Source organism: Hyaena hyaena, unplaced genomic scaffold (genome assembly GCF_003009895.1).
Source record: "Hyaena hyaena isolate Hyena2069 unplaced genomic scaffold, ASM300989v1 scaffold_47, whole genome shotgun sequence".
Lineage (NCBI taxonomy): Eukaryota > Metazoa > Chordata > Mammalia > Carnivora > Hyaenidae > Hyaena > Hyaena hyaena.
In genome coordinates, this window is record NW_024080679.1 from 2,092,401 (window position 1) to 2,113,764 (window position 21,364).

Consider the following 21,364-nt stretch of genomic DNA (forward strand, 5'->3'; position numbering starts at 1 on the left):
CAGAAATAGGACCTTTGAGGATGTCATCAACATATGATGTCATCACAGAAGGCCCTAACCCAGTGACTAATGTCCTTACAAGAAAAGGGAAAGATCCCCTAAAGTTGGAGACATGAAGAGAGGACCACATGAAGATGCGCCAGAGATGCGAGTGTTAGATCTACCAGCCGAGGACCACCAAGGACTTCTGGTGACCACCAGAAGTTAGAAAGAGCCAAGGGGGAATCTTCCCCTAAAGCCCTCAAAAGGAATAGAGCTTGACTGACAGGTAGACTTTAGACCACTGGCCTCCAGAACCGAGAGACAATTAATTTCTGTTGTTTTAAGCTGCCCAGTTTCCAGTAATTTGTGACAAGAATGCTGGGAAATGAATATACCCACTAAATTCAAGTCACATTGATGTCTTTGGTTTCCCTAAACACACCAAGTTTATCTCTGACCTAGGGGTTCTGTTCTAGCTTTTTTCTTTGCCCAGAATGTTCTTCTTCCCATCTTTATATGACCCGCTCCTGCATGTCATTCAGCTCTTAGTGAAACATCACCTCCGCTGTCACCAAGCACTCAACCTAAGAGAGCCACCAAGTCACCATTACATCAACCTATTTCAGTTACTTGCAAAACTTACAGCCGGCTATCTTTCACATGGTTATATATTATCTGTGTCCCTCCAAGTAACATGCATTCCATGAAGAGTGACCTTGCCTATCTGATCACTGTCTCCCAAGTGCCCAGACAGTGCTTTGTACTTAGTAGTAGGTAGGGGACAAACTAGTGCCAGTTTACCGACTGCCCTGGTTTTAAACCTCAGAGTCTTGTGTCCTGGAAGGTCTGCTGGTCCCAGGAAAGCTGGGCCATCTCACCTCCCTACCAGCAGACACTGTCGATCCAATTACTAGTGACGTTGGAAACTAAATGAATGAATGAATGAATGAACCTTTTAAAGAAATGAAATTCTTCCTCTCTAAAATCGAACACGATGGGTGTAGTTGAGAATATCAGTCACAAGGTGGCACTAGACTACTAGATTTATTAACATGCCAGCTTTCACTGAGGCCAACTCATTTGAGTTAGCTTTAGTCTAAAATGTTAAGATACTCTGCTGTTTTTCATAGTACTATCAGAGTCCTCTCTAAGACTGAAGTAGAGAACTATATACCTCTGAAGAATTTTTAACTCCTCTGTTTATTTCTGACAATCATTAAATTTTTCCATGTAGAAAAAAGACAAATTTATAAATACTATGACTATTTTGGATTTTAAACTTTATTTCGGAACATGTCACACTAACATGAAAAATATACATTTGGATAGGCAAAATTGTGGCTTCGATAACATCTTTTATTCAGGGATTTAAAATATAGCAAGTATAGGAGATAGAGCTCAGTGGTAGAGTATTTGACTGCAAATATAGCAAGTATTTATGTGACAACCTAATGACTATGACAGCTACAGAAAAAAATCCATTTTCCAGAAAAATCTAATGTCAGAAATGTTCTAAGAGAAATGTTTCTTCAAGTTTGTAGAGTTTGGGTAGGAGATAACTCCAAGTTTCATTTTCTAGCATTAGTTCATACTCACAAAGTCAAAAGAGTTTTCACCTCAAGAATTCTTCTTTGTAGTAAAGATTTACTGCTCAGATTATTCCAGAAATTAATACTGTTCCAGGAAATCACTTCTGAAGTAGAGGGCATAAGTTAAGGAAATTTCATCCTGTCTCATCCTGAGAACAAGGTAGCTCATTCTGAGCACAGCAAGATTGTAATACAGTGTTTGTAAATTCATAAACATATATAAGCAATATCTATGTGCTATTTATAAAGAATACATGTTTGTAGATGAAATAAAAGCATGGGCTGACATGATACCATGCCCACATCATCATGGTAGTGGCCTCTGGGGAGAAATCAAGGGAAAGAAGACCAAGGAAGAGTTCAAGGGGGCTTCAGCTTTATCACTAACATTTATTTAGTTTTGACAAAAGTTTGGTACCTTCTTGTGTGTGGTAATGTTTGTTATGTTACATTCTGTTGTTTTCTTTCTTTTTAACTTTTCCAATTACAGAAAGAAGAAGAAAGAAAGTGGTATTGTCCCCAAGGATCAGTCTACTTCCCTGCAACAAGTCCGTCAAGTCAAGGGATGAAACAGAATGGGTCCAAGATGAAGCAACCCTTGGCCTACTTTCCTGACACCTTGGCGAAGCCCTACAAACGCAGGATGGATTGGATTAGAGGTTCTCATGAGTCTGTGGATAAGTGGGTTTACATCTTTTTAAAGTTGTTATTGGAAAAGAATGTTTTGCAAAATGCAGTTCTGATGAGAGCATTATATAGACAGAGGCCCTGCGCACAGAGAGAAGGAGGGAGAGAAGGGAAAGGAGATGCGAGGTTGGAAAATGAGTCAATGCAGCCAGAAACCATTTACCATAAACCAGTGTAAGGTGACAGACTAACAGCGAAATCTCCGGCATGTTTAAAATGTTTACCTTAGGGCGCCGGGTGGCTCAGTGGATTAAGCGTCCGATCTCAGTTCAGGTCATGATCTCGTACTTCGTGAGTTCAAGCCCCGCATTGTCTTTTCTGCTGATAGCTTACAACCTGAAGCCTGCTTTGAATTCTGTGTCTCCCTCTTTCTCTGCCTCTCCCCTGCTCACTCTCTGTCTTTATCTCAAAAGCAAATAAATATTTAAAAATATTTTAATAACATAACATAAAATAAAATGTTCTTCTTGTGGTAAGGGTTTTGCCTTCCACAAATGCAACACAACGTGGGAGACAAACCCAAGGTCGCCTGAGGAACAGTGCATGACGGATGCCAGAGGGTTCTTCTCTGCTTTCAGTTTCCTTCAGGAGACTTTTGACAGCTTTGAAGTAGCTACTTTTTAGGAAAAACATTTTTTCAAGTAAACTCTACACCCAACATGAGACTCAAACTCACGACCCCAAGAGCAAAAGTCTCATGCTGTATGGACTGAGCCAGCCAGGAGCCCCAGGAAAACATATTTTAAATGTATCTTTATATAGTGAGATTATTTTCTTTAATATTCTTCAATATTTTTATATAATTTAGTTTAGATCAACTCAAACTCGGTGAAAAACTACTGTCTTGGGGCAACTTCAGGTTGTGAGTTCGAGTCCCATGTTTATTTTTAAGTAACCTTTACTTAAAAATAAAATCCCCCCTGGAAGGAGGGAAGGAAGGAGGGAAGGTAGGAAGGAAGGAAGAGAGAGAGAGAGAGAGAGAGAGAGAGAGAGAGAGAGAGAGAGAATGAAAGAAAGAAAGAAAGAAAGAAAGAAAGAAAGAAAGAAAGAAAGAAAGAGAAAGAAAGAAAATGAGATTGCCGTCTTATTGTCAGCAGGGCTCAAATCCACAATCCTAATTCCCAGTCAGGAAGCTAAACCACACACAGAGTTAAGTAAAATACAGAAGCAATAGAGGTAGCCAGCATCTCGTGGAAGGTAAACAGGGATGAATCTATGAAGCTTCCAGATAATGAAAGTTTACTACACACATACCACCACTCCGTATGTATTTTGAACACTTTGAATGAAATGCTTTGTAAACTTTAGTTTATACCGGACTCTTCTTCATAGCACAAAATCTCACTTAACCTTCCCTTTATGTTCAAAATGCTCCTTGTTTTCCTGAAGGATGAGTAGAGGGGTATTTCCTGGAGCTACAGGAAGTGCTGTTTGTTTGTTTGTTTGTTTGTTTAGGAACTTATCTGCTTTTCTTGAAAGCTACCTCGTTATTGGAACAGAGGCAGGGGTCGTTAATTCGTGATTTGTTGTTCCTTTGATGCTAGTTTGTACGCTAGCCTGTTCCTCAGATGTGTAGAACGTTCGGAGAAGGAACATCGGTAGGCGGGCTGGGTTGTGACAGCAGGAAGGATTCATGGAGTTCTGTACAAAATCCCGCAATGAATCCAGTTTTCTCTCCTTTAAGACGAAAACCACAAGATACCCTTCAACACTCACATTTTCCAAGACATGTTGGTGCAATCATGCAGTGAAGAAAGCACGTCTTGTTTTTATTCACGAGGCCGCAACTACAGTGGTCAGAAGCAGACTCGGGCCGGCTGAGTTCTGTAGAATATGGGGCAATTTACCTGAAGCCTCCCTCATCTAGGAAGAGGCTACCTACCACATAGAGTTTTCAAGACAAAAAGTAGGAGTCAGTATTTGCAAAGCTCTTAGAACCATGTCTGGCACCTAGAAAGTACGAGTTTTAGGATATAAGCTACATTATAGGAAAGAAAATTTTAAGGTAACATATTTGGGGTCCACATTCCTTCACAGTATATATGCGCTTGCTGTTTTCTACATGATTCTGAGAACAAATGTATACCTGGATAAGCAAGTCTGCCCAGGGCCAGTTTCACAGGACTACGACCTGCCCAGGGCCCCCCATGCCCTTCTCAGAAGGACCCCTTGATCCACTTAATGCTCTTGCTGCCACTGTCTTGAAATTCTTTTTTTTTTTTTTTTAAATATTTTTATCTATTTCTAGGAGAGAGAGAAATAGCGTGAGCAGGGGAGGGTCAGAGAGAGAGGGAGTCACAGACAAACAGGCTCCAGGCTCCGAGCTGGTAGTCAGCACCGAGCCCGACGCGGGGCTCGAACCCACGAACCGCGAGATCATGACCTAAGCGAAAGTCGGATGCTTAACCGACTAAGCCACCCAGGCGCCCCTCTGTCTTGAAATTCTTAATGATGGTCCTGAATCTATCTAAATACCGTCTTCTGTTCTCTGTTGTTTGAAGCCCTGAGGCCCAAAGCTGGACGTCATGGCCTCTCTGCTCACAGGTTTGGAGTCCATTGTTCTGGAGGGAATGGAAAGCTCTGGCAGCCACATTGCTCTGTCTTCCCCCACAGCACACACAGCCTGCTGCTGGGATGCAAAAGTCTCGCTCTGCTTTCTTTTCCTTGAGTCACACATGCAAAGGGAACACATCTATAAAGACACACGTTTTATGCAAACATGACTCACCCAAAACTATGCTTTATTCAGTACCATTCCCCTCAGTCATGAAATTACCAAGTCCAGAGTTTCTGTTCTTCCTGGAGGATCTCTTTCTTCCTTAGGGAAGTGTCCTGGAGAGTACAGAGAAAGGCAGAAGCAGGGTCCTTAATTCTAGATGTGTGATCTCCAACAGGCAAGCCATTGAAGCCTCCCTGGTCTCGCTTCCAAATTGTTTTTAAACGAGAAGAACAACAGTTGCCAGATACAGGAACAATGTGAGATCAGAAGAAGATAATTCATGTAAAAGCACGTTATCTTCGGGAAGGCTGGGGGGTGGGGGAGGGGCAGTAGTCAGAGCATGAAATCGTTCCCTTCTGCTTTCTTTCCTAGGGTGACAGTCACAAAGTGACTGACTTCATTTTCCCAATGGAAAAATTGAGCACCCCGCATATTAAGCTACTCCATAGAAGTTTTAAAGTCAAGATTAAACAAGGTACACACACGCATTAAATAATCACCGATGATGTGTCTACTCTGAGTTAGTTACATGAAAGCACCAACGAGGGGAATAAGAAACCGGCATTTTCCTCACAGGGCTCCCACGATAGGTAGGAATGACAGTTAGGGGAGAAATAGTTGCCATACAGAATCCTAAGTATTTTAATGAAGGAAAATGTCCAAAGTGCTGAGGAAGAAGGCTTCAAAGCTCATAGGAGTTCACCATTTGTAGAGTCAGAGGGGTCCATCCATATGGGGCATTTGTGGAAAGAAAATAAGAGACAATGACTAAAACAGAAAGGCAAGGTAAGGATTTATTTTGCATGTGAGCCATTGGGGAGCTCACACAGGTTTCTTTTCTTTCTTTTTTTTTTTTTTACATTTATTGAGGGAGGGGTTGCAGAGAGAGAGAATCCCAAGCAAGTTCTACCCTGTCAGCACAGAGCCCAACCTGGGGCTCTATCTCGCAAACCCTGAGATCATGATCTGAAGAGAGATCAAGAGTTGGATGATGGATGTAGGGGAGGGGGGATGGGCATGGAGGAGGGCACTCGTGGGGATGAGCACTGGGTGTTATGTGGAAACTAATTTGACAATAAACTATTTGTAAAAAAAAAAAAAAAAAGAGAGAGAGTTGGAAGCTTCACCAACTGAGCCACCCAGGTGTCCCCACAGGTTTCTGATTACAGGGTGCTGTGATCAGAACTGTTTAAGCAGATGATTATGGACATAGTATAGATTATACACTGGCATGAGGGAAACAATGAGGCAGGATAATTTGTTAGTAAAGAAACTATTCCCAACGGTCTGGCAACTGAATGTATAAACAAATGTGTTTTATCCATACCAGGGAATATTATTCAGCCATAAAAAGGAATGAAGGGCTGATATGGATGAACCCTGGAAACATCATGCTAAGTGTAAGAAGCTACTGACAAAAGACCATATGTTGTATGATGACATTTACATGGAGTGCCCAGAATAGGAATATCTCTAGGGGCCGAAAGTAGATTACTGATTGCCAGGGGCTGAGGGAAGGGAGAGATGGGGGGGGGGGGGGGGGGGGGGGTGTGACAACAATGTTATGGAATTTGATAGTGGTGATGGTCCACAACTCTGTGAATATCCTAAAAACCACCGAATTGGACAACTTAAAAAAATACAACTTAAATTTTAAAAAGAAACTATTGCATTTGTCTGAGAGAGAAATAAAAAAGAACTGACCAGAATTAGCACCAGAGAAAATGAAGAAACAGGAAGAGTTTCAAAATATTCAGGATGTACCTGGGTGGCTCAATCAGTTGAGGGTCCGACTTCAGCTCAGGTCATGATCTCACTCCTCGAGAGTTCAAGCCCCGCGTCAGGCTCTATGCTGACAGCTCGGAGCCTGGAGCCTGCTTGGGATTCTGTGTCCCCCTCTCTCCCTGCCCCTCCCCCGCTCGCACTCTGTTTGCCTGTCTCTCTCTCTTAAAAATAAAATAAATACATAAATAAATACATAAAAATAAAAAACAAAATATTTAGAAGATACAGCAGTAAAAGAAAACCGGAGCTCTCCCCAAGCCTTCCAAGCAGAGGCAGTGGCTGAGTGAGCCTGAGCCAGAGGTGAAGAGGAAACATTCTTGGCAACACAGAGCTGGGTTTCAGGCTCAGGCAAGGCCAATAGAAGCGCTATACAAGGTTGCATGTGGAGATGGAGGTCATTAGCAGTCAGGAAGCAAGGAACAATGTTTTGTGGACCTTTTGAGGAGGCTATATTTAGCAGAAATGCATTTTTAATGATTACTTCTTTGTAGTTTTGTTTCAAAGGGAATTTGAAGCCATTTATAAAAATGCATCATATGCAAATGCAGGATAAAAGTCAAGAATGTGATTAAGGTAAAGGTGTATTAATAATAACAATGGTCAGGTCAAGCTGGGTGGGGGTAAATACTGTACAGAACTGTGTATCAGAAAATCTCTTGTACTTTCTGAAAGTGTATACAAAGTGAGATATGGGTTTTAGGGGTTTTCTTGGTTTTTTGGTTTTTGAGTTTTTTTGGATTTTTTTTAGCAGCAGGAACGCAAAGTACAATTATTTGAGAAGCCTAATGAGCTGGTTATAAGAGTTATAAGCTGGTTATAAGAGTGAATGAGAGGCCTGGATTCGTTGGCTTCTTGTTAGCTGAGGTTTTGCTATATAAGGCTTTCCTGTTTTGCAGATGAAATCGCCACTGCTGTTCATGTCCAGGTGCGTGGGGTCTGCAGGGAGCCCCTCCTCCTCCGGGGCAGGAGAGCCAGGCTGTGCTCAGGGGACTGCACGTTGATGTTCTTGGCTGGTTCCAGCCACCCTGTCCTGAGAAGGAAGGGCCAAGGCCTGGGACACCTGACATGCGTTTCCAGCAGCAGCGTGCAGCCACCCCAGCCCTTGACGTTGGGCTTCAGCGTGTCTTCTCCACGGAATGGAGAATATGCCAGTGAATCAGGTGCCTTGACCAGACTCTGAGCATAAACTATAATCAGATCTAAAGATGCGTCGGGTGCTCTAAAATACAGCAGCTACCTTGATGGCTGCAAGTAGAAGACAACAAAGCCAGTTGGCAACTAAAAATAAATTGAAAATCCATTGAATGGGGCACCTGGATGGCCCTAACAGTAGAGCATGTGACTCTTGATCTCAGAGTCATGAGTTTGAGCCCCACATTGGCTGCAGAGATTATTTTAAAAATAAATAAATAAACTAAAAACTAATAACGAAATAAGATACATTGGACAGCAATACTAAACATGGAAAAAATAACACAGGACACTTGGGCACTCATTTTCACACTCAAACACAAATAACTGCATTGACTTCTCACATCTCACCAGGTATCTAAGGATTATTATTCCCAATGTGGATTTTTCTTGCTTGCTTTGAGATTCTACTTTGATAGCTTCAGCAGGTCCAAGAAACATTTTTTTTTTAATCACATGACACCATTACCCAAACACAGGCATCGCCTTTGGGATGGGATGTTTTGCTGTTAAAGGGCAGCCCAAGGAACAAGGTGAGAGATGGGAAGAAGAGAGGACAGAGGAGACAAACAGATGTGATGAACAAAAGGCGTCTAACTGAATGCAGTTGCAACACCTAGAAATACCCGCCCATTTTATCACTTTCTAGAAAAACCATGATACCTCACCTCCCAGCTTGCCTTTCTCCAACTTATTGCTTTATGTTTCAGTATTTACCAGAGTTTGGGTTTGTTTTTGCTTTTTGTTTTTTTTACTGATTTTATTTTTAAGTAATCTCCACGCCCAGAACGGGGCTGGAACGCAAAACTCCAAGCTCCATCGACCAAGCAAGCCAGCCAGGTGCCTCCCACCCCTACAGTTTTGATTTCTAAGTCACTGGATATAAAGCATTTTACAAGAAAATCTTGCATGCAAACCCGGGAGTCATCCAGGGTTGGGAGACCCCAGTTCTAGCCCTGCAATTAACAAGCTCGCCTCGCAAGGAGCAGAGCTGAGACCACTCCTGGCCTTAGTCTTTTGATGCATAAAGCAAGGTGTTTGGCCAGGGTTTTCTAGTCACCCTTCCAACTATTTTTCCCTCCAAGGAGGCTCCACACTCAACGTGGGGCTCAAACTCAGGACCGTGGGATCAAGAGTCAGATGCTCTATCGACTAAGCCAGCCAGGTGCCTCAACCCTTCCATGTTGAACTTCTTCTAATAACCTGATGCAGTGTAGCACTACAGGCAAGGCCACTGGCCTTTGGTAATGCCTGCCATTGCTATTTATTTTGTCCCCATGCTAAGCCTCAGTTTCCTCACTCAAGATGATTATAATGATCATGAATATACCATCTACTTCAGAGAACAGTTACAAACATTAAGTAAGGGAATTTTTTTTTTTTTTTTGTGAGAGTGGGGAAAGAGGCAGAGAGAATGAGACACAGAAGCTGAAGCAGGCTCCAGGCTCTGAGCTGTCAGCACAGAGCCCCACATGGGGTTTGAATTCACAAATCGCAAGACCATGACCTGAGCCAAAGTCGGGCACTTAACCGACTGAGCCACCCAGTCGCCCCACATAAGGGTGTGTATCAAATGCCTACCCAGGCATGGGATACACTAAGCCTTCAAAAATCTCCTTATTGCTCCCGATGTTAGTAATAGCCTAGGGAAGAGAGAGACAGCTCTCATACACAAAGCGCAAGTCACTTTACATTCAACAAGAACAAAAGTGAATCGTTTCACTAACATGTTTTTTCATTTCAAAAACAATCTTACTTATGGTAGGAAGTTTAGAAAATACTTCTTAAGCGTTAGTGCTTCTGGGAAAAGAGATCTGAAAAGCGGGGCAGAATTTATTCAAATGCAACAATGCTTGAGCTAAAATGACTGAGGGATTTAAAACTGGAATACCAGCAAATCCAAGTCTTCTAAGCTTCCAAAGCCATCCATTAAGCAGCAGAATGCACAGTTATAAAAGGCCACGTACAATCACTGAGATTCGTGTTCGCTCCTTGTGGGGCTCTGCCATTTGCAAGACAATTTCCTTCCAAGGAGGAAAATGATGGAAACAATTTACCAAAATGTTTCTTCTCGACCCCCTGCCGGTGCTGGTCCTATTTCTGGTCAGCAGGCAGCATCTGCTTTTGATGCCCAGTTGCCATGTTTCTCTGCACCTGCCCGGCTCCGCCCAGCACAGATAATTCGCAGCAAGCATGGCCTCAGAGCCAGCAGCCTGGCAGCCTTTCAGGGTCTCCATGCATTGCTAGGAACAAGATTCCGCCTTCCCATGTAAATCCAGTTTGGTTTGTAGGCCACGTGAATGGAACAGCTCAAGAATTGTTTACAGAACAATTTCGCACTAGGGTCTGTGGGAGACGCGGAAGACAAAGGCAGAGGGCATCACCGGGGTTTTTAGCCCATGTGCCCCTGCACCCCCCGTGCTGGCTGTTGCAGTAAGTTTTTACAATACTAAAAGCCCAAAGGAGTGAAATTCTGACATATGCTACGTGGCTGGACCTTAAAAACACTTGTACTAAGTGAAACAAACAGAAGGAAAAACACTGTGTGATTCCATGTATGTGAAGTGCCCAGAATAGGCAAATTCATGAAGACTGAAAGTAGAAAACGAGTTAGCACAGGTTGAGGGGAAGGGCCAAGGGGGAGTAATTGTCTAAAAAGTACAGAGTTTATGTTGGGAGTGATGAAAAAGTTCTAGAGATAGATAGTGGTGATGCTTACGGAACACTGTACCTGAGGTAACGTCCCAGATACATACTTATCAATGGTTAAAATGATAAATGTGATGTTAGGTCTGTTCTACCACAATCAGAAAAAAACGAAGCAACAAATGCAGCCGGGGAAGGCAAGACCTGTCAGTTTCTGCGAGAAGCAAGCAGCTTCTAACCCAACTTAAACACCAATAATTTGAACAACTTGTATCACGCACACCAGCTTTCAGGGAGTGGCCATCTTTAGGTCATCTCTGGGAGGATGGAAAGGGCAAACTGGTCAGTGGAGAGTTACTTTGACCATCTCTGCAAACTCCTTCTCACAATTTCTTTCTTTTTTAAAAAAAAATGTTTTTTTTTTTTAAATTTATTTCTAGGAGAGAGAGACAGCGTGAGCAGGGGAGGGTCAGAGAGAGAGGGAGTCACAGACTGAAACAGGCTCCAGGCTCTGAACTGGCAGTCAGCACAGAGCCCAATGCGGGGCTCGAACCCACGAACCGCGAGATCATGACCTAAGCGAAAGTCGGACGCTTAACCGACTGAGCCACCCAGGCGCCCCGCTCCTTCTCACAATTCCTGAACGAGAAACGGGAAACTGTCATGTTTGATCCCAGGGGTTGCTCACAAGTGTCTATGACATCATTTTCTGCACAGAATATATCAGTTTTTCACCCCTTCAGCTTCTGTCTTCAAACCTCCAGCCCCTCTTCTCCATCCTCACTTTCTGTTGATGCTCCTGCCTCCCACTTTCCAGAAAGCACTGACACACCCAGAACTGTGCAGGCCTCCCCACCACATCCTCCCCGCCCACCACCATCTAGACCACATATTCTGATTTTCTGCCAGTTGCTGTAGAGGGACTGTCTAAATCCAAGTCTCTGTTCGGCAATCCAGGTCCCATTGCCGTTGTTTATTCAAGGTGATCTCCGCAGCAATTCCTTACTGCACATCTCCTCTGTGAGAACCTATTCTTCGAGAAAGCAGGGATTTTGCCTACATAATTAATTCCCTAATGTCTCCTAAGCATGGAGGTCAGTTGCTGGCAGTAAACTCCCAACACACAAATGAATACATTCCTTTTCTATCTGTTTAAAAAAATCCCAATATGGGGGGGCGGGGGGGGCTTGGGTGGCTCAGTTGGTTAAGCGTCCGACTTCGGCTCAGGTCACGATCTCATGGTTTGTGAGTTCAAGCCCCGCATCGGGCCATGTGCTGACAGCTCAGAGCCTGGAGCTTGCTTCCGATTCTGTGCCTCTCCCACATTCATGCTCTGTCTCTCTCAAAAATAAATAAATGTTAAAAACAAATTTTTTTTTAATTTAAAAAACATTTCCTTTAAAAAAATCCTAATATCCTGAAACATTTGGATCGAAAAACATAATCCAATTGCGTGAAATATTTGGAATAAACGACTCTCCTGCTGTTCCCATAAACCAATGAAATGTTCCAAAAGTGATATGATTTCAACATCCAAGCCACATCCCCCGGAAGTCACACGCAAAATATTTTGTCACCCATATCTTCCCAATATTAGTTTGGAAATAAGTCTGTCTCCCTTTCCATGGCACAGTGCCTCTGGATCTCTGGACACCGATGAATCTATGCAGGAGCTCACGAAACCTCAAGAAACATCAAAGTCATTTAAGTGCAAACAGAATCAGAACCAGCAGAATACAACTGGTTAGAAGCCGCACCCCCTTTTCTAAACAACACAACTTGCCGACGTAGATTCCCTATGACTAATTACAGTACTAAACACCCGTAGTTGGAATTACGGATGCGGTTTCTCAAAACACTAAACAAAATGGAGGTTTGTAGCACAGAAGCGGGTAATTCTTTGCCGGGCCTCTATACTTCCTGTCATCAAAGGAGAGCACGAAGGTCATCATTAAAGAATTGTTTTTGGGGCACCTGGGTGGCTCAATTGGTTAAGCGTCTCAATTGGTTTCAGCTCAGGTCATGATCTCACGGTTCGGAAGTCCAAACCCCACCTCGGGCTCACTGCTGTCAGCGCAGAGCCAGCTTTGGGTCTTCTGCCTCCCTCTCCCTCTGCCCCTCCCCCACTCATTCCCTCTCTCTCTCTCTCTCTCTCTCTCAAAAATAAATTTAAAACAAAGAATTGTTTTCTTCTGACCTACTTTAGAACACTTTGAAAACCTGGCAATGTTGGCCTCAGCGGCGACAGAAAACATGAACTAGTGTGTCTCTTGAAGGAGGTCTCGTTCAGCAGAAATACACAGAAACTTTCTTTATTTTAAAATTTTCCACTCTGATAAGTGACTTGATTCACGTTCGAGGCACGGGAGAGTCTTTTAGGATAATATTCTAAGTGACTGTGAAGAGCTGTTTCTGCTTGAATGTGAGCTAACAAAAGTGCCATTTTACTTTCAAATACTATATGTTTTAGCTCAACAGCTAGTTGCCTTGCATCTTCAAGGCAATCAACACTATTGAGGGGAGGATTTTAAAGATACTTTCCCTCTGGCACATGGTACTTTGACGTACAAGCAGCAGGTGCGTTTTGGGAGTGGGGTTAAGCTTGAAAGTTAAAGAATAGGATTTCTCTTCTGGGTAAAATTTTGTTCCATGACCTAATTTAGGGGAAAACCAGACCCAGGGATCAGAATGACTCGTTAAGACTCGAGAATTCTAATCATCTCCCTGGGCTTGTCCTCAACCTGAAGCATCCATGATTGCTTTCCCTTCTCGTGGCTCCATTTCTCCATTTCCATTTGCTAGGGGGTGGATTTGAAGCTCCTCTAGACTTTCCGCGGCAGCTCAACATGGACACTGAGCATTGGTGGGGTCAGAAATTTAAGTCTGCCCCTGTTGGTGCCACCAAATATTCTGTGTTTGTGAACTTCCTTGTTCTGAGCACAAGAACGCCTAACTTTTTTCTATTTCTCTTTTATTAGAACAAGTAAATATTTACAAAGGAGATCCAAGCACGGTGTTCATTCCAGCATAAAGTAGACATACAGGGTGAAAACCAATTACTGTAAAGGATGTTAAAAGTCTCTCAGCAAATTTCTTTTCCTACCTTAACATTTCATCAGGTGCTCATTTTTATAAACCCAACTTGATCCAATGAGTCAAAATAAGCCCTTCAAAGGTTAGTCGGGTTTTTTTAATGTTGTTTTTGTCAAGCATTATTAAAGTGGGAAAATATACCATGTTTTCATTGATAAAGACTACCTCATTTTTATATGCAGATGATATCAGAGTCCTATAGATTATCAAATGAATATTAACTGTTATCAGATATACATATATATATGATTTGTCAGTGTTTCATTATGAGGGTACTAAAAGTCTTAGAACTGTTTCATATATATATACTTTGTGTTTGCTGTATGTACAATGACATTTCTCCCAAAATGGAGTGTTTTTAATCACTCAAATATCCTTTTGAAATTGTTAAGACCTTTATTAATTTGTGTTCCAACTTGGCAGAAATTATGTCTTATTCATTTTTATATTTCTAAAAATTAACAGAATCCCGGAGATACATTTGACAATGAAAATACTTGCTGAGTGAAAATGTAGACCCACCCTGACACTAGCATATCACATTTAGAAATCTGTCTCCCTCTTTAGTACACAAGTTTTCGATATGCACAACTGAGCGGATTTGATTTGGAAAACTTGGCCTTTAATGTGTTTCCTTTAAGATTGATTTATAGTCGGGGCTTAGTCCATTAAGCATCTGACTTCGGCTCACTTCATGGTCTCAAGGTTCATCAATTCAAGCCCCGCGTCAAGCTCTGTGCTGACAGCTCAGAGCCTGGAGCCCATTTCAGATTCTGTGTCTCCCTCCCTCTCTGCCCCTTCCCAGCTCATACTCTGTGTCTCTCTCTGTCTCTCTCTCTCAAAAATAAACAAACATTTAAAAAAAGAAGAAGAATTGACTTATAGTTTATCTCATTGCTTCTACTGAAGGTCATCAGTGGATCTGAGTTTTCTTAGCTCTCGACTCCTTCCCCATAGGTCTTTCTCAGGCTCCACCTCCAAGGAGACGTTCTTCTGCCTATATTGGCTTTTTCCATCTATAAAGATGTCCTGGAAGTCTTCTACCAGCAGCAACTACACAAAGACTGTTATTGAGTAAGGAAAAGATGGCCCAGTCTTCTGCTAAACGAGATCTATCTTCCACCTACCAGAAGGACTGATGCCCCAAGAAGGAAAATGGACTCATGGAAAGCATCTGAAAACTGGAGAAACACACCAATTCCCTATAACCCCTGCAGTCAGAGAAGATGAATGTATGTTCTACTGCTCATTTCCAGGACACACAGAGACACTGTTCAGAGAAATCATTAACAAACCCAGCGATTCATGGCACAAGATTTGGGATTAAAACCAATTGCTCAACACCTCTCCAAATCTCTTTAGAAGTAGGTGCCTTTACGATTTACCACATGCCGCTAATCAGGGAATAATCTAGAGATGACTATTCTGGAAGCATTTTGATGAAAAGAAGCAGGGATGTGGAAAATCTAGGCTTGGAGAAATGTCACTGTTTTGTCCACTCCTGTTTAAAAAAAAGAAAAAGAAAAAAAACAGAAATAAAGGGAAGAGAGTTTCTGATTAAAAATATAAGTCTGTGCCCATGTCAATCTCACCAACCTCACGGCTTGCTAGGAATTCCAGAGGCAGATGCTGTAGTTACCGGAGATGCTAAGAAGGCCGTACGCTACCTTGGTGCCACTTCTGTTTCTAAGGTCCCAGCTAAGTTCGTGTTTCATGAGTATAATCCCGCATACCCACCCCTTCAGACTATACCTCAGACAATTCTAGAGTCTCCTCTCTCCCACTTTTGTCTAAAGAGCAAAATATACTCAGGGGGTTTCCATAGGAAAGACATTTTGCTCTTCTCTTGAGGTATCTCCCTAACGCAGAAGCTGTGGCTGAATATCTACCACGTGCCATTTATAACTTAGCCATGGCCTTGGGATCTGGAGCCCCTTAGCCCCAGCTGTTTTCAATGGCTTCCCTTAAAAGAAATATCATGTGTGTTGAGACACCGAACTCTCCTGCCAGGTTAGACTTCAGTTTCAATGAAGGAAAAGCAAGTGCATTAAGAGCAACCTGTTTGTAAAAGAGTATTTAAAATTAACATCCTGAGGAAACCAACAGAACTTTGTTATCTGATTTCTTTCCACATATGGTTCAATGCACCACTATGGTTTCCATTTGAAAAAGCAAATTCATTTAGAAAGAAAGATGTTTTGTAACATATAGAAGAAGACTTAATGTTCTTAAGAATGAACCAGTTCTTTGGAAGTTGGGTGATTCAATCTAAGAATTGCCAGTCATAAGATCTAAATATAATTAACCATATACTTTATTTTACTGGAAGTTGTAGGCTTCATCCTTCACTGGTCCACAAATGGAGGCTCCCATACATACTGCTCAGTGAACTCATACAAAAATTGAAAGGATAAGTAAGCACCAATCATTTTGTGGGAATAACATTTCTTAAAATACCTGCCTAAGAACTGTCCTGCATATTCACACGTGTACCCCATGTCTACCTTCCCTGCCACAATAAGACTTCTACTTTATAAAGAAGGAGCCTATCTTTTATTCGGATGCATTGCTTCCAGAACTAAAGACCTCTATTAAAAATATAGATTCTGTGGGGCACTTGGGTGCCTCAGTCAGTTGAACATGATTCTTGATTTTGGCTCAGGTCATGATCTCATAGTTCATGGGATCAAGCCCTGTGTCGGGCTCTGCGTTGGCAGTGCAAAGCCTGCTTAGGATTTTCTCTCTCTGCCCTTCACTAGCATGCATGCACCCTCTCTCTGTCTCTCTCTCTCTCTCTCAAAATAAATAAATACTTTTAAAAATACTCCTTAAAAAAATTCTGAGGCAGCCTTATTTAATGATAAATCAATTTGCTATATAAACCTGTCTCACTATGTATATTTCAACTGAGACCCAAGTTTGACTTTAGCATCAGAGCATTTTGGCTGAATTGAGGGTGATCTGAACTCAGATATATGGCAGAGTGTACTGTTGGGAATGACTTTTCCTTTTCCAAACCTATGATCAAATAATACATAACTTTCGGGGGAGAGACCTTTGTGAGCAAAAGCAAAGGAAGCTTCTAACTGAAAACAGCTTTCCCAGTGTATTATATGCAATCTAACAAGAGATGTAGAGAAAGGTGCTTTCAATATGTCTTCTGTTCGTGAACTTGAAAATATATTCCCTAGTCTCTCTTTGTCATTTTGAGCCAATTTCTTTAGGTGGTTTGGTGCATTAAAAATTAGATCATACACCAATTTAAAAGTTGAGGTTCTAGCAAGATAGTTATGCTTCAAAGTAACTGAATAAGTGTTAACAATTCAAAAGAGTTGATTTTAATTCTTTCTAATGAGGGGCTGCATTTTATTTCTCTTCAAAAAGTAATACCACTTTACATTTACACTGCAATTTATAATTTTCAAGGATTTTTGACCTATGTAATCTCATTTGATGCTTATAAGCATCCCACATAGTGAGCAGGGTTTTATTTTATTGAGGGGAGGAGGACACAGAGAGGAAAAGCATGGAAATCAGACCAAACTGAGATCTCTCGCCTCGAGGTCCAGTGCTCTTTCCATTCTATCAAACTGCATTTAACAAGTTGGATGGAACTCTCCATTGTCTGGGGCCTGTGTTTGCATCCTTCTATGAAAAACCATGGCAAAACAGAAACAAAACAGGCAGAATGCCAAGTACAAAATGTATTAATGCCAATATAACTGATGATGGAAAATTTTAGGCCAATAAGTCTTAATTTTTTGGAGTGCCTGGGTGGCTCAGTAGGCTAAGCGTCTGACATCAGCACAGGTCATGATCTCATGGTTGGTGAGTTCGACCCCCACAACGGACTCTGTTCCAACAGCTCAGGGCCTGGAGCCTGCTTCAGATTCTGTGTCTCCCTCTTTCTCTGTCCCTCCCCTACTTATACTCTGTCTCTCTCTCTCTCTCTCTCAAAAATGAATAAGCGTTTAAAAAAACTATTTTTAAGGACTTAATTTTTTTAAAGAAGTTTGAGGTTCATGGTAAAATTGAGAGGAAAGTGTAAAGATTTCCCATATACTTCCTGACTCCACACATGCATAAAAACACACCCCTTTATTAAAATGCATATTTTAGTAAGTAATTTGAGAATGCAACAATTGAGCTGCCATCCAATACTCCCATTAAATCATTGTACTCTTTGAGACTTAGAACAATACCGTGCAGGTCTAAAATGGGTAAACTTTATGGCACATAAATTATACCTCAGTAAATCTGTTAAGGCCACATACCCATTGTTGTGGAGTTAATTGATTCCCCCAAATTCATATGTTGAAATACTAACGCCAGCCCTTCAGAGCAAGATCACAATCTACGGAGATAGGGTCTTTAAAGAGGTAATTAAGTTAAAATGAGGTCATTAAAGTGGACCCTAACCCAATATGACTGGTATCCTTGTTAGAAGAGAAGACTTGGACACAGACACACGGAAAAGGAAGACCATGGGAAGACAGCCATCTACAAGCCAGGGAAACTGGCCTCAAAACTCAGTGCCTTGATTTCAAACTTCTGCCTCCAAAACTGTGAGAAAATTATTTCCTGCTGTTGAAGCCACCTCTTCTGTGCTGCTTTGTTACGGCACCCCTAAAGACACACACACACACACACACACACACAATACTATGCTACCTAACACAAGCTCTATGAACACCTACGTTTGTGAGTAGCCTTGGATTTTTACTTCTCCTCTGGGACACTAGTTTACTCATCAAATTTTTTATGCCTAAATTTCAAGTATTTATATTTTGATGTTACCTATTACAGACTTTAATAATAAGTAACCTGGGGCATCCGGGTGGCTTAGTTGGTTAAGCATCCAGCTTCGGCTCAGGTCATGATCTCGTGGTTCGTGGGTTCAAGCCCCGCGTCAGGCTCTGTGCTGACAGCCAGTTCAGAGCCTGGAGCCTGTTTCAGATTCTTTTATCTTCCTCTCTCTCTGAACACCCTCCCCACCCCGCTCACACTGTCTCTCTCTCTCTCAGAAATAAAAAAAAAGATTTTTAAAATTTTTAATAAAAAAATAAATAACCAAAATTCAACATGTAACAGTGAGAAGCTCAAATCTATAAAAAGAGAGACAGAGAAAGGGGAGAGAGAGAGAGAGGGAGAGAGAGAGAGACCAACCATGCTGCTCTGTGGCAAAGAATGACTTTTGCAAAGTGTCCACAGGACTGGCGGACTCCTTCAGTACTGGGAGCCCATATCTGGGCATCTGTCTCCTTATTAAACACTTCATGTATGCTGATGGTGGCAGTGGAGGGGGGGGTGGGGCTGCCCAAAAAGCTGGGCCAAAGAGAGCAAGACGAAGTACTGCTACATAGTCTGTATAGAGTTCATGTAATTAGAAAGCATAGAAATCATACAATAAAGCAAGCGCTAGTTCTTATTATATTTCTTAACAGTAAAAATCTCCCTTGTTTCAATTCCCTTCTTAATTGTACACCACAGTGGCATGTTTCAGTACAGTAAGATCCTGAAATGACAAAAACACTGAGGGTAAGTATTGTTTTTAGTCAGAGGAATGGTAAACTGGGCAGCAAGGAAGTTCAACATCAGACGCCACAGGACATTTAGTTCGTGGGACTGTCCTCATATTTTGTTGACAGGTTGGGAGGCAAAATATGCATTTCTGGCTTCTACTTGTAACATTTTGCTGGATCTTTTCTTTTCTTTTTTTTTTAGTTTGCAAACTAAAATCTAACCTGATATAAAGAAGGATAAAAAGTCTTAACCCCAGGGGCTCCTGGCTGGCTCAGTCAGTGAAGCATGTAATTCTTTTTCTTAAAAAAATGTTTATCTATTTATTTTGAGGGGAGGGGACACCACAAGTGAGACCGGGAGGGACAGAGAAAGGGAGAGACAGAGAATCTCAAGCAGGCTTCCCACTGTAAGCGCAGAGCCCGAAGTGGGGCTTGAACCCATGAACTGTGAGCTCATGACCTGAGCCAAAACCAAGAGGTGGTTGAGCCACCCAGGTGCCCCTGCATCTCTTGATCTCCAGGTTGTGAGTTCAAGCCCCGTAGAGACTTGCTTAAAAATAAAACCTTTTGGTTTAGGCTAGAGTGTCCGGTGAGGGAGGGAGGAAGCCACAAGTTCTTTGCTAGGGGCAGACCAAAGCTTAGATTGTAGGAAAAGCAAATAGAAGACATGTTTCGAAGACCCGTGTTACAGGTATTTCATCAGTTTGTAAGAAGTGAGTCTGAAATCGCCAGCAGCTTTGTTCTTGAAAGATCTCTGAACTGGTGTACAGCTCCTGAGGGTCAGGACCCCGTCATGAGACAGGTGGAAGGGAAAACTCCATCACAATATTTTCTCTAGCAACAAATAAGATGTGGCGGTCAGGGGAGAGTGAAGTATACCAAATGGGTGATGCCAGTCAAAAGACATAGCCCAGAATATCAGTATTCCCACCAGGCCTCAGAGATGTGGCATATCAGTATGTGAAAAAGGGGTCTCACATCTATGTGGAAGGGAGAGTCAACTATGGTGAATACACAGATAAAAACGATGTGAGGCGACAAGGAATTACTGTCGTAGCCGGTAATAGTATATTTCTGAGTGACCAAGCCGAAGAAAAGGCATAGAGTGAAGGATTCTTCTTTGGCCATTTTTTTGGTATGGTCTTGTTTTCGAATCATGTATAGTCTTTATAGTTCCTAAGGACAAGAATTAAAATATTCTTTTAGGGGCACCTGGGTGGCTCAGTCAGTTGGACGTCTGACTTCGGCTCAGGTCATGATCTCACAGTTCATGGGTTCAAGCCCCACGTTGGACTCTGTGCTGACAGCCAACTCAGAGCCTGGAGCCTGTTTCGGATTCTGTGTCTCTCTCTCTCTCTGACCCTCCCCTGCTCACGCTGTCTCTCTCTCTCTCTGTCTCTCTCTCTCAGATATAAATAAAACATTTTTAAAAATTAAAAAATAAAATATTATTTTATATTAAAAATAAATAAATAAAAACTTTTTTGAAAAGTCTAAGAACCCTCTTAAAAACATAAACACCACCAACCCCCGTCCCAGCTCTAAGAAAATAATTAATTTGCTTGCTATGGAAGTTAGGAAAGAAAAAGTCCCCAAGAGATGGAAACTGATAATTGATAGGAAAAGATTGCCAGTCCAGTGAAATGTTGGGTGGTATTTTATAACCCAGAGGTCTGTAGCCCCTCTTTGTTTTACCTTTTCATTGTGCCTTTATGTTGACCCCTCACCTCTATTCTCTTTCATAGAGTCCACAGAATTCGTGACTTCTGAGGCCATCTGCCTCTAAGACAATCACTAGTAAGTTCCCCAATGTTTAAAGATACTATCCCAGCATAGGGGCACATGTACCCCAATGTTCATAGCAGCACTCTCAACAATAGCCAAATCATGGAAAGAGCCCAAGTGTCCATCAACTGACGAATGGATCAAGAAGATGTGGTTTATCTATACAATGGAATACTACATGGCAATGAGAAAGAATGAAAGCTGGCCATGTGTAGCAACATGGATGGACCTTGAGGGTGTTATGCTGAGCGAAATAAGTCAGGCAGAGAAGAACAGATACCATATGTTTGCACGTATAGGAAGATTAGGAGGAACTTAACGGAGGACCATGGGGAAGAAGAAAGGGAAAAAAAGTGAGGGAGAGG

The 21,364-nt window shown here is 42.0% G+C and overlaps 1 long non-coding RNA gene and 1 pseudogene across 1 annotated transcript; one reads left to right on the top strand and one right to left on the bottom strand.

Annotated features, from left to right (window-relative positions):
* Nucleotides 1-1,317: 1,317 nt before the first annotated feature.
* Nucleotides 1,318-5,157, bottom strand: LOC120230787. Its single transcript, XR_005528167.1, has 3 exons — nucleotides 4,987-5,157; nucleotides 3,742-3,935; nucleotides 1,318-1,675 (listed from the first exon to the last, which is right to left on the bottom strand). It is a non-coding gene; the product is annotated as an uncharacterized LOC120230787 (long non-coding RNA).
* Nucleotides 5,158-19,881: 14,724 nt separating this feature from the next.
* Nucleotides 19,882-20,318, top strand: LOC120230756 (annotated as a pseudogene).
* The last annotated feature ends 1,046 nt before the right edge of the window (nucleotides 20,319-21,364 follow it).